General features: G+C 40.3%; 1 protein-coding gene across 2 annotated transcripts in view; it reads left to right on the forward strand.

Moving 5' to 3' along the window:
• Positions 1 to 15435, forward strand: part of LOC126262397 (cilia- and flagella-associated protein 91-like) — a 343692-nt gene that overhangs the window by 172433 nt on the left and 155824 nt on the right. The gene's annotated exons all lie outside the window — the stretch shown is intronic.

The raw sequence follows: 15435 nt of genomic DNA on the forward strand, positions 1-15435 counted from the left end.
ACTCAGGAGCAAACTGTTGATTTATTAATATTTTGAACTTTTGATTAGAATGATGTGAGCTATATAAGTAAAAAATGTAAATGTTCATTTGTTCAGGGAGGGAGAGGTGGCAGGAGAAGATGGAGAAGGGGGGGGAGGAGAAGATAGACAGAGAGAGGAGGGAAGGAGATGGACAGAAATAGGGGGGAGAAGGAGATTAGGATGTATATCTAGTTCCCATACGTATTAAAAATGTGTGGTTTCTCTTTTCTTTCTTCTCCATTTAACCAGACTGAGCCACAGCAACGCTTGGCCAGGCACAGCCAGTATTATATATAGCAAACCTATTCTGTGTCGCTTGTCAATAGCACTATTGCTAATAGTATTTTACAGACATGTGGAGAATTCAAATTCATAGTGCAAATCATCAAGTTAATGATCTCTTAGTATGATGCTAAACTGCTTATGTTTAAAATACATGAATATTACATATTGTAAAATCACAAACACCATAAATAAAAAAGGAATGCAAGGAGTATTTGTGAGACGCAGATTGGAGGGATGTACACAATAACCATTGCGTAAATGAAATATATAATGTATTACAAATGTAGTCATAGGATTCTTTGAAAACTGATGTCTTAAATGCTTAACATCTGTCAGTAGGTTAAATGTTCCTAAATAATGGGTTGCAAATGCTATTAGAATATCACAGAAATTAAGCAAAGTCTTAATTTAACTTGAAAGGATACAAAGGATATAAATTTTTCTCTTAAGACTGTAAGGAAAAAATTTGTATTTTTAAGAAAAAATAAGAAATATTTTGATGATTTTAACAAAGCAAACAGGAAAAAGCAGTAAGTTAAATTAGGAATTTTTTGTAACCATAAATGATAAGCTGATCCAAGATAGACTCCAAATTTCTGTCCCTTTTAATAACTTTTCCTGTCAGAAGCAGATAACTTAGATTTTAATACTTCCTTTTTTTTCTTTTTAAAGAAGTGTTCTGAAACAGGTTTGATATGATTCAGCTACATTATAAACCTCCAAAAGACGTTTTCAATATCATCGATGCCACTATAAATAAATATTCTAGTAGTGGTGATGAAATCAGTAGTAAAATAATCAAATGTTCAGTTGAGCTTTGTGCTACACTAAGTTTCTTATATACTAAGTTTCTTCATTTTTTTTCATACTAACCAATCTAAAGCAGAAAAAGTAATAATAAAGACTAACGGACCCATCCTGGTACTTTCAGTATTTTACAGTTTTTTCAAGAAAGTTGTTTATGTTAGAATTAATAAACACTTAAGACAGAAAAAAATGTTCTCAGTAGCTAACAGTTTGGATTTCAAAAAGAACTGTCAGCTCAACAAACTATTTTTACCTTGACTTGAAATCTTTCACAACAAAGCTTTGTAATTCTGTGAATTTTATTTTATCATCACTCATCTCATAACATTTTTGTGTGAGCGTTGAAGACTTTTTGCGTCGTGCGCCCACACCAATATATCGTCATCATCATCATCCTCACCCAGCATAGTGTTCCGGAATCACACTGAAGATTAGATTAGATTAGATTAATACTAGTTCCATGGATCATGAATACGATATTTCGTAATGATGTGGAACGAGTCGAATTTTCCAATACATGACATAATTAGGTTAATTTAACAACATACTTAATATAACAACTTTATTTTATTGTGTCTTTTTGTTTTTCTTTATTTTTTATTTTTATTTTTTTAATTTTTTAATTTTTTTATTTTTTTAATATTTTTTTGTTTTTTTTTCTTAATTTATATCTAAAAATTCCTCTATGGAGTAGAAGGAGTTGTCATTCAGAAATTCTTTTAATTTCTTCTTAAATACTTGTTGGTTATCTGTCAGACTTTTGATACTATTTGGTAAGTGACCAAAGACTTTAGTGCCAGTATAATTCACCCCTTTCTGTGCCAAAGTTAGATTTAATCTTGAATAGTGAAGATCATCCTTTCTCCTAGTATTGTAGTTATGCACACTGCTATTACTTTTGAATTGGGTTTGGTTGTTAATAACAAATTTCATAAGAGAGTATATATACTGAGAAGCTACTGTGAATATCCCTAGATCCTTAAATAAATGTCTGCAGGATGATCTTGGGTGGACTCCAGCTATTATTCTGATTACACGCTTTTGTGCAATAAATACTTTATTCCTCAGTGATGAATTACCCCAAAATATGATGCCATATGAAAGCAATGAGTGAAAATAGGCGTAGTAAGCTAATTTACTAAGATGTTTATCACCAAAATTTGCAATGACCCTTATTGCATAAGTAGCTGAACTCAAACGTTTCAGCAGATCATCAATGTGTTTCTTCCAATTTAATCTCTCATCAATGGACACACCTAAAAATTTGCAATGTTCTACCTTAGCTATATGCTTCTGATTAAGGTCTATATTTATTAATGGTGTCATACCATTCACTGTACGGAACTGTATGTACTGTGTCTTATCAAAATTCAGTGAGAGTCCGTTTACAAAGAACCACTTAGTAATTTTCTGAAAGACAGTATTGACAATTTCATCAGTTAATTCTTGTTTGTCAGGTGTGATTACTATACTTGTATCATTAGCAAAGAGAACTAACTTTGCCTCTTCATGAATATAGAATGGCAAGTCATTAATATACACTCCTGGAAATGGAAAAAAGAACACATTGACACCGGTGTGTCAGACCCACCATACTTGCTCCGGACACTGCGAGAGGGCTGTACAAGCAATGATCACACGCACGGCAAAGCGGACACACCAGGAACCGCGGTGTTGGCCGTCGAATGGCGCTAGCTGCGCAGCATTTGTGCACCGCCGCCGTCAGTGTCAGCCAGTTTGCCGTGGCCTACGGAGCTCCATCGCAGTCTTTAACACTGGTAGCATGCCGCGACAGCGTGGACGTGAACCGTATGTGCAGTTGACGGACTTTGAGCGAGGGCGTATAGTGGGCATACGGGAGGCCGGATGGACGTACCGCCGAATTGCTCAACACGTGGGGCGTGAGGTCTCCACAGTACATCGATGTTGTCGCCAGTGGTCGGCGGAAGGTGCACGTGCCCGTCGACCTGGGACCGGACCGCAGCGACGCACGGATGCACGCCAAGACCGTAGGATCCTACGCAGTGCCGTAGGGGACCGCACCGCCACTTCCCAGCAAATTAGGGACACTGTTGCTCCTGGGGTATCGGCGAGGACCATTCGCAACCGTCTCCATGAAGCTGGGCTACGGTCCCGCACACCGTTAGGCCGTCTTCCGCTCACGCCCCAACATCGTGCAGCCCGCCTCCAGTGGTGTCGCGACAGGCGTGAATGGAGGGACGAATGGAGACGTGTCGTCTTCAGCGATGAGAGTCGCTTCTGCCTTGGTGCCAATGATGGTCGTATGCGTGTTTGGCGCCGTGCAGGAGAGCGCCACAATCAGGACTGCATACGACCGAGGCACACAGGGCCAACACCCGGCATCATGGTGTGGGGAGCGATCTCCTACACTGGCCGTACACCACTGGTGATCGTCGAGGGGACACTGAATAGTGCACGGTACATCCAAACCGTCATCGAACCCATCGTTCTACCATTCCTAGACCGGCAAGGGAACTTGCTGTTCCAACAGGACAATGCACGTCCGCATGTATCCCGTGCCATCCAACGTGCTCTAGAAGGTGTAAGTCAACTACCCTGGCCAGCACGATCTCCGGATCTGTCCCCCATTGAGCATGTTTGGGACTGGATGAAGCGTCGTCTCACGCGGTCTGCACGTCCAGCACGAACGCTGGTCCAACTGAGGCGCCAGGTGGAAATGGCATGGCAAGCCGTTCCACAGGACTACATCCAGCATCTCTGCAATCATCTCCATGGGAGAATAGCAGCCTGCATTGCTGCGAAAGGTGGATATACACTGTACTAGTGCCGACATTGTGCATGCTCTGTTGCCTGTGTCTATGTGCCTGTGGTTCTGTCAGTGTGATCATGTGATGTATCTGACCCCAGGAATGTGTCAATAAAGTTTCCCCTTCCTGGGACAATGAATTCACGGTGTTCTTATTTCAATTTCCAGGAGTGTATAATAAGAACAACAAAGGACCCAAGACTGACCCTTGTGGAACCCCATTCTTGATAGTTCCCCAGTTTGAGGAATGTGCTGATCTTTGCATGTTACGAGAACTACTTATTTCTACTTTCTGCACCTTTCCAGTTAGGTACGAATTAAACCATTTGTGCACTGTCCCACTCATGCCACAATACTTGAGCTTGTCTAGCAGAATTTCATGATTTACACAATCAAAAGCCTTTGAGAGATCACAAAAAATCCCAATGGGTGGTGTTCGGTTATTCAGATCATTCAAAATTTGACTGGTGAAAGCATATATGGCATTTTCTGTTGAAAAACCTTTCTGGAAACCAAACTGACATTTTGTTAGTACTTCATTTTTACAGATATGTGAAGCTACTCTTGAATACATTACTTTCTCAAAAATTTTGGATAAAGCTGTTAGAAGGGAGATTGGACGGAAATTGTTGACATCAGATCTATCCCCCTTTTTATGCAAAGGTATAACAATAGCATATTTCAGTCTATCAGGGAAAATGCCCTGTTCCAGAGAGCTATTACACAGGTGGCTGAGAATCTTACTTATCTGTTGAGAACAAGCTTTTAGTATTTTGCTGGAAATGCCATCAATTCCATGTGAGTTTTTGCTTTTAAGCAAGTTTATTATTTTCCTAATTTCAGAGGGAGAAGTGGGCGAGATTTCAATTGTATCAAATTGCATAGGTATGGCCTCTTCCATTAACAGCCTAGCATCTTCTAATGAACACCTGGATCCTACTATATCCACAACATTTAGAAAATGATTATTAAAAATATTTTCAACTTCTGACTTTTTGTTCGTAAAGTTTTCATTCAATTTGATGGTAATACTGTCTTCCTCTGCTCTTGGTTGACCTGTTTCTCTTTTAATAATATTCCAAATTGTTTTAATTTTATTATCAGAGTTGCTGATTTCAGACATGATACACATACTCCTGGATTTTTTGATAACTTTTCTTAATATAACACAGTAGTTTTTATAATTTTTGATAGTTTCTGGGTCACTACTCTTTCTTGCTGTCAGATACATTTCCCTTTTCCGGTTACAAGATATTTTTATACCCTTAGTAAGCCATGGTTTGTTACAAGGTTTCTTACGAGTATGTTTAACTATTTTCTTGGGGAAGCAGTTTTCAAATGCATTTACAATAATGTCATGAAATAAATTATATTTTAAATTGGCATCAGGTTCACGGTACACCTCATCCCAGTCTAACTGCTGTAGGCTTTCCCTGAAATTTGCAATTGTTAAATCGTTGACTGAACGTACTACTTTGGAGGACTGTTTAGTATTGCTGAATGGAGCTATGTCATATATTGTAACTAGCTGTGCACCATGATCAGAAAAGTCATAGGATGACAAAAGTCATAGGATACCTCCTAATATAATGTTGGACTTCCTTTTCCTTGGTGTAGTGTGGCAGCTCGATGTGGCATGGACTCCACAAGTCGTTGAAAGTTCCCTGCTGAAAAATTGAGCCTGCTGCATCTGTAGGAATCCATAATTGTGAAAGTGTTGCCGATGTGGGATTTTGTGGACAAACTGACTTCTCAACAATGTCCTATAAATGTTCAATGCGATTTATGTTGGTGTGATCTGGGTGGCCAAATCATTTGCTTGAATTGTCTGTTACGTTCTGCAAACTGCTCATGAGCAATTGGGCATGGTGACATGGCACATTGTCATCCATAAAAATTATATCATTGTGGGGAACATGAAACATGGTCTCCAACTAGCTGAACATACCCATTTCCAGCCAGTGATTGGTTCAGTTGGACAAGAGGACCCAGTTCATTCTATGTACACGCAGCCCACGCCATATGGAACCACCACCAACTTGCACGGTGTCTTGCTGCAACTTGGGTCCATGACTTCATGGGGTCTGCACTGCACTCAAACCCTACCATCAGCTCTTAACAACAGAAATCTGGACCCATCCCACCTGACCATGATTTTCCAGTCATCTAGGGTCAAATCAGTACCGTCATAAGCCCAGGAGGGGTGCTTCAGGCAATAACATACTGTTAGCAAAGGCACTTGAGTCAGTTGTCTGCTGGCACAGACCATTATTGCCAAACTTCGCCACACTGTCCCAATGAATATGTTTTTCGTATGTCCCACATTGATTTCTGTGGTTACTTCACACAGTGTTGCATGACTGTTAGCACTGACACTTCTACAAAAACACCACCGCTCTTGGTCATTACAGGATGGCTGCCAGCCACTGTGTTGTCCATGGTGAGAGGAACTGCCTGAAATTTGGCATTGTCAGCACACTCTTGACACTGTGGACTCCAAATATTGAATTCCTTAATGATTTCTGAAATGGAATGTGCCACGCGTCTAGTTCCAGCTACCATTCTGTGTTCAAAGTCTGGTAATCCCTGTCACGCATCCATAATCACATCAGAAATTTTTTCACATGACTCACTTGAGTGCAAATGATAGCTATGCCTATCCATTGCATACAGCTTGTGTACATGATATTACTGGCACCTGTAGACATGCATATCGCTATTCCATGACATTTGCCACCTCAGTTATAGTGTCAGATATAATTTTTACAGTGCACATCTGTATTCTGAGAGTGTTATTTCTATAAGTTGAGTTTCCCCAAAAAATTATTCCATAACTCATTAGTGAATAGCAAAATGCAGACAAATTAAACTCATAATTTTTGAAAGGCATATAACTATAACCATGCAAACAGCATATGTAGCTCAACTACAGTAATTCATTTTTTCTGTGATGTGGGTTTTCCAGTTCAAGTTGTAGTATAACTTTATTCCCTAAATCTGAACACCATCTACACTTCATATTTCACAGTTTAAATAGCCTGTGTTATAGCTTCTAGAATCTATAAAAGCATAAAATTATATGTACTGAGTCTTGTCAAAGTTTAATGGGAATCTATTTGCCTTGGTCCTACTGTTAACGTTTTAAGTTATTTTAGTATCTGTGATTTCAGTGAGAGGACTGGTATACTGCTTATTAATTCCTACACATATTTCATGTACTGTACAAAAATTAGAAAATTTCTGTCCTCTGACAACACTAATGGACAGAATATGTATTACTAAGTTGTTGGCACTGAACTGATGTTCACAACATTCTACCATGCAGATAAGGTAAAAATCATGAATATACATGTCTATTATTCCATAATATTTTAACTTTTGTGTCAAATATCTTGCTTCACTAAATCAAAAGTATTGGATAAGCCACAAAATATTCTTGGTGGTAATAATTTCTGAGTTATTGATTCTAATATATTATTGTCTGTCAAGGTAAACATACTCATAAAAAGTTATCAGTTTACATGCTGCATCAAATGTGGATAAAATGCCAAGCTTTTTGATGATCACCTGCATCATTGTTGCTGAAGTAAAAAGCTATGTGTTAGGGAACAGTGCCCAATTTGGAGATGGATCAGAGATGCTTCACTCCAACAGAGTGACTGGCATGAAGTATGCCATGGTTGGATAACTGGCTTCACTAACTACCGCTAGTCTGAAACTTACACCTAGGCTGATTAAGTTCAGGCAGCATATGTATGATCTTGACTGTTTATATAAGGAAACAAAGCTGCATATATTTAAGGAAAAGTACAATTAAGCGAAAAAATCTTTTAAGGCAGACCTTTTACACTTGAGGAAACAGATAAACAATGATGCAATAGAGCATTCAGCAACATAGGTAAGGCATCCTGGAGACTAATCAGTAAACATCATAAAGCCACCAGCAAGGGACATAGTGAACCAGTTAGCATTAGACAAGAGGGCCATCTAGTGAAGGATCCAAATGAAGTATTAATTTATTCAGTAAGCATTTTATCTCTCCTTTTGACCAACCAGCTTCTACTATAGATGTACAGGCTGGCACACCAAATGATGTCACGGATGGTATAGTGCTCAAATTTATGGAGGTGAATCAACAGGAAATATTTAACACAATGCAGTAAGCTAAAGAACAAGCATTCATTTGGATGGGATGGTATCTCAAGTGTGGTGTTAAATAAATGTGCCAATGAAATAACTAAACCCCTTAACTATCTTATCAGCTGTAGTATTAATGAAAACATGTACCTAAATGCCTTAAAAATAAGTGTAATTCAGCCAATCCATAAGTAGGGAAGTAAAGAAGAAGTTTCAAATTATAGACCGATATCACTAATCCCTGCCTTCAGTAAAATATTTGAAACAGTTATGCTATCACAACTCATAACATTTTTCTCAAGACACAAAATGCTTACCGAATCACAGCATGGGTTTACGAGAGACCTAAGCATGACCACTGCTGTTACCAGTTTCTTCCATGAGGTGTATAGCAATATTGAATGGGGTATGCACACAGCCAGAATATTCCTTGACCTGAGCAAAGCTTTTGACTCAGTAAACCATGAGCTTCTCTTAAAAAAACTGCGGGCATACAATATCAGTGATGCATCAATGAAACTTCTATCACCCTATCTGGTGAATCAGAAACAGTGTACCAAACTTAAACACCAAATTGACAATAGGATCTTAACCTTTAAATCCACAAGTGAAACAGTGACACAGGGAGTCCCTCAAGGCTCAATTCTTGGACCTTTCTCTTTTAGCATATGTTAATGATGTTGTACACCCCATTAACACCGCACATTGTAAATTATGCTGATACATCTCAGTTTTATTTCATGGTAAAAATTGTGAGGAACTGAAATTCTCAGCAAGTAATGGAATACTATAATTAAGTTCATATTTTCATGCGTAAGGGTTAAAGATCAATGTAAATAAATACCAGACGCTAATATTTACAACTGGCAGCTCACACCGCTCATGCATAGATGAGGTATGTGGCATAGTCAGCAATGGGCTGTATCTTCTTAGCCAACTGTCCAAAATGGTGCCCACCCACATGCTTAAACTGTGTATTATGGGACAATCTATCCCCATCTTAGCTGTTGTTGTTGTTGTTGTTGTTGTGGTCTTCAGTCCTGAGACTGGTTTGATGCAGCTCTCCATGCTACTCTATCCTGTGTAAGCTTCTTCATCTCCCAGTACCTACTGCAACCTACATCCTTCTGAATTTGCTTAGTGTATTCATCTCTTGGTCTCCCTCTACGATTTTTACCCTCCACGCTGCCCTCCAATGCTAAATTTGTGATCCCTTGATGCCTCAAAACATGTCCTACCAACCGATCCCTTCTTCTAGTCAAGTTGTGCCACAAACTCCTCTTCTCCCCAATCCTATTCAATACCTCCTCATTAGTTATGTGATCTACCCACCTTATCTTCAGCATTCTTCTGTAGCACCACATTTCGAAAGCTTCTATTCTCTTCTTGTCCAAACTGGTTATCGTCCATGTTTCACTTCCATACATGGCTTAGCTACTGTATGGAAATATAGGGTTGTGCTGCAGACATTCATCTTAACAGAGTACTATTGCTACAAAAAACAGGGTTGAGGATTATACATGGACTAGGCTATAAAGACTCTTGCTGTGGTGTTTTCAGACAACACAAGTACTTCACCATATACTCTTTGTATCTTTATAAATTAATTAGTTTTTTGGCTCACAGAAAACCGAAATAAATAAATGTAGTGATATACATGACCACAATACAAGGCCCAAAGAGAATTACTACTGACAAAGAACAAGATTAAAAATGATGGACCAGAGCCCATATACTAATGAAAAACAGTCATAAAAGGCAATTCAAATCAAAACTAAGAGAATTCTTAATTGAATAGTGTCTTTGTTCACTCAATGAATTTTAAACGGTTAAGTTTAAGAGCTGTAAAATTGTGTATAAAAAAGAATTGGCTGTATTAATATGTGTAAGGTGTAATGTATTTTGACAAGCACCAATTTTCTGTTTAATTACTACATGTAAGGCTAAGATCTAAATGTATTTTGTGTTTGTAACTGTACTTGATGTTTGCAAAAGCCATCATATTGATGACTCCACACAAAAAATTTAAATAAATAAATAAACCTAATTGTCCATCACTGCTAGCCATTTCTGCTTCCACAGTTGCATGGATCTTTGACACTCCAGCAAAAAGACAGCCTGCAGGTAATTACACATTGTGTAACTTCATATTCTGCGGGCTTCCTTGACAACTTTGTCTAACTTTTCATTTCCCCAAATTTTCAAGTACCCCGGTACCCAGAACAATGACACCCTATTCCCCCACTGCTATAGAATGTACAGTTGGTCATGTATTAAGTAGATCATTTTACCTTCTGGGCACAAGTGCTCCAGTGATTGTAGAAGGCTAAGGGGATTGGAACAGATGAGGAACTGTTTGGGCTGAAGGTGACTCATCTGCTCCAGTGCCTTTAGGTTTGAATGGAGCTATGCAGCAAATACAGTACAGTCATGGAGAAGGTGAATCTTGAACACAGTGTTGGGGAGTACTACTGAAGAGCCAGTGGAGTCTCCTGGCTTTGAGCACTCAGTTTACATAGCTATAAAACTGTGATGCCTATATAAAATGTTAGAAAAATGAGAGATTGAAAAATAAAAATTTGGAATGCAAGCTTTCTAAAAATTCATCAAGACTAAAATAATTCTGGGCCTCTATAGGTGGAGATTTGCTCAAACCTCTATGTAAAACATTAAAACCAGCCACACCCATCTCTAAAAGGCAAACCTCTATGTGAATCCCATAGAGCCTCATCTCTCGGTGTCAGGTAAGAAAAAGCCTCTCCATTGTTGGCTGAACAGCAGCATGATATGCATATGTGTGTGGCATGGACAGTGTTTTATAGATGTATTTACGTGGTGTTTGTTCTTTTGAACATGTCCAAAAAAACAGCCACCATTTTTGATCCTGCAGTTGTATACAAACATTACACAAAGGAAATGAAGACATTAGCTGTCATTGGGTATTGAAATACATCACTGGGGAAAGTTGAAAAATTGTGCTAGACTGGGACTCAAACACAGAATCTTCCATTTCTCGTGAACGGTCACCCTGACCATCTAGATGTGGTCCCTGCCCAATTCAAATTTCAAACCAATCCACACACTTCTGATGTAGTGCCCGTACCCATTACCATAATTACTTGCAACATTTCTCTGATTCCCATAAGAGTTTGAGTGTGTTCTGCATCTGAACTGAAGGGAACATTGGGCTATCTCACCTGAGTTATATATATGTGGTGTCTGTTCTTTTGGACATGGAATTCCCATGAGCAGCTGGGGAAGTAAGTACTCACCCCAGACAGAGCCCCACTTGCCTGGGTAAGCCTTATACAACTGAAATGTGGCACATTTACCCAAGGTTGCCCACTAACAACTGTACCACCTCAACAGCCATGCATGTCAGTGGTCACAGTATACCTTGGGATAATATTTTTTTGTAGTGGTTTTTACCATCTTCGAAATCTGGGGCTGGTTAAGCCAAGATCCCCATTCCCTGTGACACATAACATTCTACTGCTGTGTCACATGGTGATTGCTGAAGTATGTCCAGTGTTTACGGTTATAGAAGACTGGGGCCAGTCACCAGTCCCCAGCTGAGGAAACATAGTTTTGCCAACCCTGCACCCTGTAAATGAATGCTGATCTCCCTGAAGTGCTCATAATGTAGACCACGACGTGGGAGGCACATATGGCTTTATCAAAAACAGCATGGACTTGGCGAGCATTACCACCTGCCTTGTAGGGCTTCTGACAAATATTTCACAGTGCATATATTGTATTAAAATGAAAATTCACTTGATAAAATTATAAAACTATGAGACAGGCCTGCTGGCTAATTCTTGCATAATTTCATGGTTATCCCAAGCTGTATCTACAGTCCAGAAATTCTGTCTTATAATTTTAAATTGCACTGAATATTTGAAGTATTGAGTTGTTGATAGGTGGCACCTTCATACAAGAAACTATTATGAGTGTTACATTTATTTTTCATGTCTAGGTGAAAACAGTGACTTGTCCTTGTACTATAGTTACGAAACTGCTATTTGTACTATAAATTTTCTTGATATATACTATGGTTTGGAATATAAATTCACAAGGAACAGTTAGAATTTCTAACATTTTCAGTAGTTCTCTGCAGTGGGCCCACTTACTGCTTTTCATTATAATCCTTAATGCTCTTTTTTGCATTTTAAATACTATTTGTCAATTCTGAGCACTGTTTCCCCAGAAAATTTTACCATAACTCATTACTGAATGAACATAACTAAAATATATAGTCCTCAGACATTCATCACTGCATGCGGATGCAAGGACTCTAGTGTATAACATGTTGTGGATACCTTTTTTGAGAGTTTCATAGCATGTTCTTTTCAATACATTTGGCTGTCATTGTGCAACCCTAAGAATTTTGTTGTAGGTACATCATGGAGATATTATGTAGTCTTGAATTTAAGGGAGTCTGTTTCCCATTCATTCTAAAGTATGTTGAATTTGATTTCTTTATGTTGAGGATTACTTTCTTTTCCTGTAACCATTTGTGGACATCCCTCACCTCAGCACTTCAGTAGAATATTCCAACATTTTGTGCTGGTCTCTTATCGGTGATTAATATGTTGCTGTCATCAGCAAACAATATCTTCTCTCCATGACTGATATGTTGTGGGAAATCATTTATATATACCAGAAACAATAATGGGCCCAGTACACTTCCTTGAGGGACCCCAATATATATATATATATATAAAATAGAGGCAAACATTCCATGTGGGAAAAATATATCTAAAAACACAGATGATGTGACTTACCGAACGAAAGTGCTGGCAGGTCGATAGACACACAAACAAACACAGGTTCAAGCTTTCGCAACCAACGGTTGCTTCGTCAGGAAAGAGGGAAGGAGAGGGAAAGACGAAAGGATGTGGGTTTTAAGGGAGAGGGTAAGGAGTAATTCCAATCCCGGGAGCGGAAAGACTTACCTTAGGGGGAAAAAGGACAGGTATACACTCGCACACACACACATATCCATCCACACATATACAGACACAAGCAGACATTTGTAAAGGCAAAGAGCTTGGGCAGAGATGTCAGTCGAGGCGAAAGTACAGAGGCAACGATGTTGTTGAATAACATGTGAGGTATGAGCGGCGGCAACTTGAAATTAGCGGAGGTTGAGGCCTGGTGGGTAATGGGAAGAGAGGATTATACTGAAGAGCAAGTTCCCATCTCTGGAGTTCTGATAGGTTGGTGTTAGTGGGAAGTATCCAGATAACAAGGATGGTGTAACACTGTGCCAAGATGTGCTGGCCGTGCACCAAGGCATGTTTAGCCACAGGGTGATCCTCATTACCAACAAACACTGTCTGCCTGTGTTCATTCATGCGAATGGACAGTTTGTTGCTAGTCATTCCCACATAGAAAGCTTCACAGTATAGGCAGGTCAGTTGGTAAATCATGTGGGTGCTTTCACACGTGGCTCTGCCTTTGTTCGTGTACACCTTCTGGGTTACAGGACTGGAGTAGGTGGTGGTGGGAGGATGCATGGGACAGGTTTTATACCGGGGGCGGTTACAAGGGTAGGAGCTAGAGGGCAGGGAAGATGGTTTGGGGATTTCATAGGGATGAACCAAGAGGTTACGAAGGTTAGGTGGATGGCGGAAAGACACTCTTGGTGGAGTGGGGAGGATTTCATGAAGGATGGATCTCATTTCAGGGCAGGATTTGAGGAAGTCGTATCCCTGCTGGAGAGCCACATTCAGAGTCTGATCCAGTCCCATATAGGGAAACATTCCACGTGGGAAAAATACATCTAAAAACAAAGATGATGTGACTTACCAAACGAAAGCGGTGGCAGGTCGATAGACACACAAACATACACACAAAATTCAAGCTTTCGCATCAAATTGTTGCCTCATCAGGAAAGAGGGAAGAAGAGGGAAAGACGAAAGGATGTGAGTTTTAAGGGAGAGGGTAAGGAGTCATTCCAATACCGGGAGCGGACAGACTTACCTTAGGGGGAAAAAAGGACGGGTATACACTCGCACACACACACATATCCATCCACACATATACAGACACAAGCAGACATATTTAAAGACAAAGAGTTTGGGCAGAGATGTCAGTCGAAACGGAAGTGCAGAGGCAAAGATGTTGTTGAATGACAGGTGAGGTATGAGTGGCGGCAACTTGAAATTAGCGGAGATTGAGGCCTGGTGGGTAACGGGAAGAGAGGATATATTGAAGAGCAAGTTCCCATCTCCGGAGTTCGGATAGGTTGGTGTTGGTGGGAAGTATCCAGATAACCCGGACGGTGTAACACTGTGCCAAGATATGCTGGCCGTGCACCAAGGCATGTTTAGCCACAGGGTGATCCTCATTACCAACCAACACTGTCTGCCTGTGTCCATTCATGCGAATGGACAGTTTGTTGCTGGTCATTCCCACATAGAATGCATCACAGTGTAGGCAGGTCAGTTGGTAAATCACGTGGGTGCTTTCACACATGGCACTGCCTTTGATCGTGTACTCCTTTCCGGGTTACAGGACTGGAGTAGGTGGTGGTGGGAGGGTGCATGGGACAGGTTTTACACCGGGGGCGGTTACAAGGATAGGAGCCATATTCCTCAAATCCTGCCCTGAAATGAGATCCATCCTTCATGAAATCCTCCCCACTCCACCAAGAGTGTCTTTCCACCTTCCACACAACCTTCGTAACCTGTTAGTTCATCCCTATGAAATCCCCAAACCACCTTCCCTACCCTCTGGCTCCTATCCTTGTAACCGCCCCCTGTGTAAAATCTGTCCCATGCACCCTCCCACCACCACCTACTCCGGTCCTGTAACCCGGAAGGTGTACACGATCAAAGGCAGAGCCACGTGTGAAAGCACCCACTGACCTGCCTACACTGTGATGCATTCTATGTGGGAATGACCAGCAACAAACTGTCCATTCGCATGAATGGACACAGGCAGACAGTGTTTGTTGGTAATGAGGATCACCCTGTGGCTAAACATGCCTTGGTGCACGGCCAGCACATCTTCGCATAGTGTTACACCGTCCGGGTTATCTGGATACTTCCCACCAACACCAACCTATCCGAACTCCGGAGATGGGAACTTGCTCTTCAATATATCCTCTCTTCCCGTTACCCATCAGGCCTCAATCTCCGCTAATTTCAAGTTGCCGCCACTCATACCTCACCTGTCATTCAACAACATCTTTGCCTCTGCACTTCCGCCTCGACTGACATCTCTGCCCAAACTCTTTGTCTTTAAATATGTCTGCTAGTGTCTATATATGTGTGGATGGATATGTGTGTGTGTGCGAGTGTATATCCGTCCGTTTTTCCCGTAAGGTAAGTCTTTCCGCTCCCGGGATTGGAATGACTCCTTAACCTCTCCCTTAAAACCCACATCCTTTC

The sequence above is a fragment of the Schistocerca nitens genome, chromosome 6 (assembly GCF_023898315.1).
Source record: "Schistocerca nitens isolate TAMUIC-IGC-003100 chromosome 6, iqSchNite1.1, whole genome shotgun sequence".
NCBI classification, from domain to species: Eukaryota; Metazoa; Arthropoda; class Insecta; order Orthoptera; family Acrididae; genus Schistocerca; species Schistocerca nitens.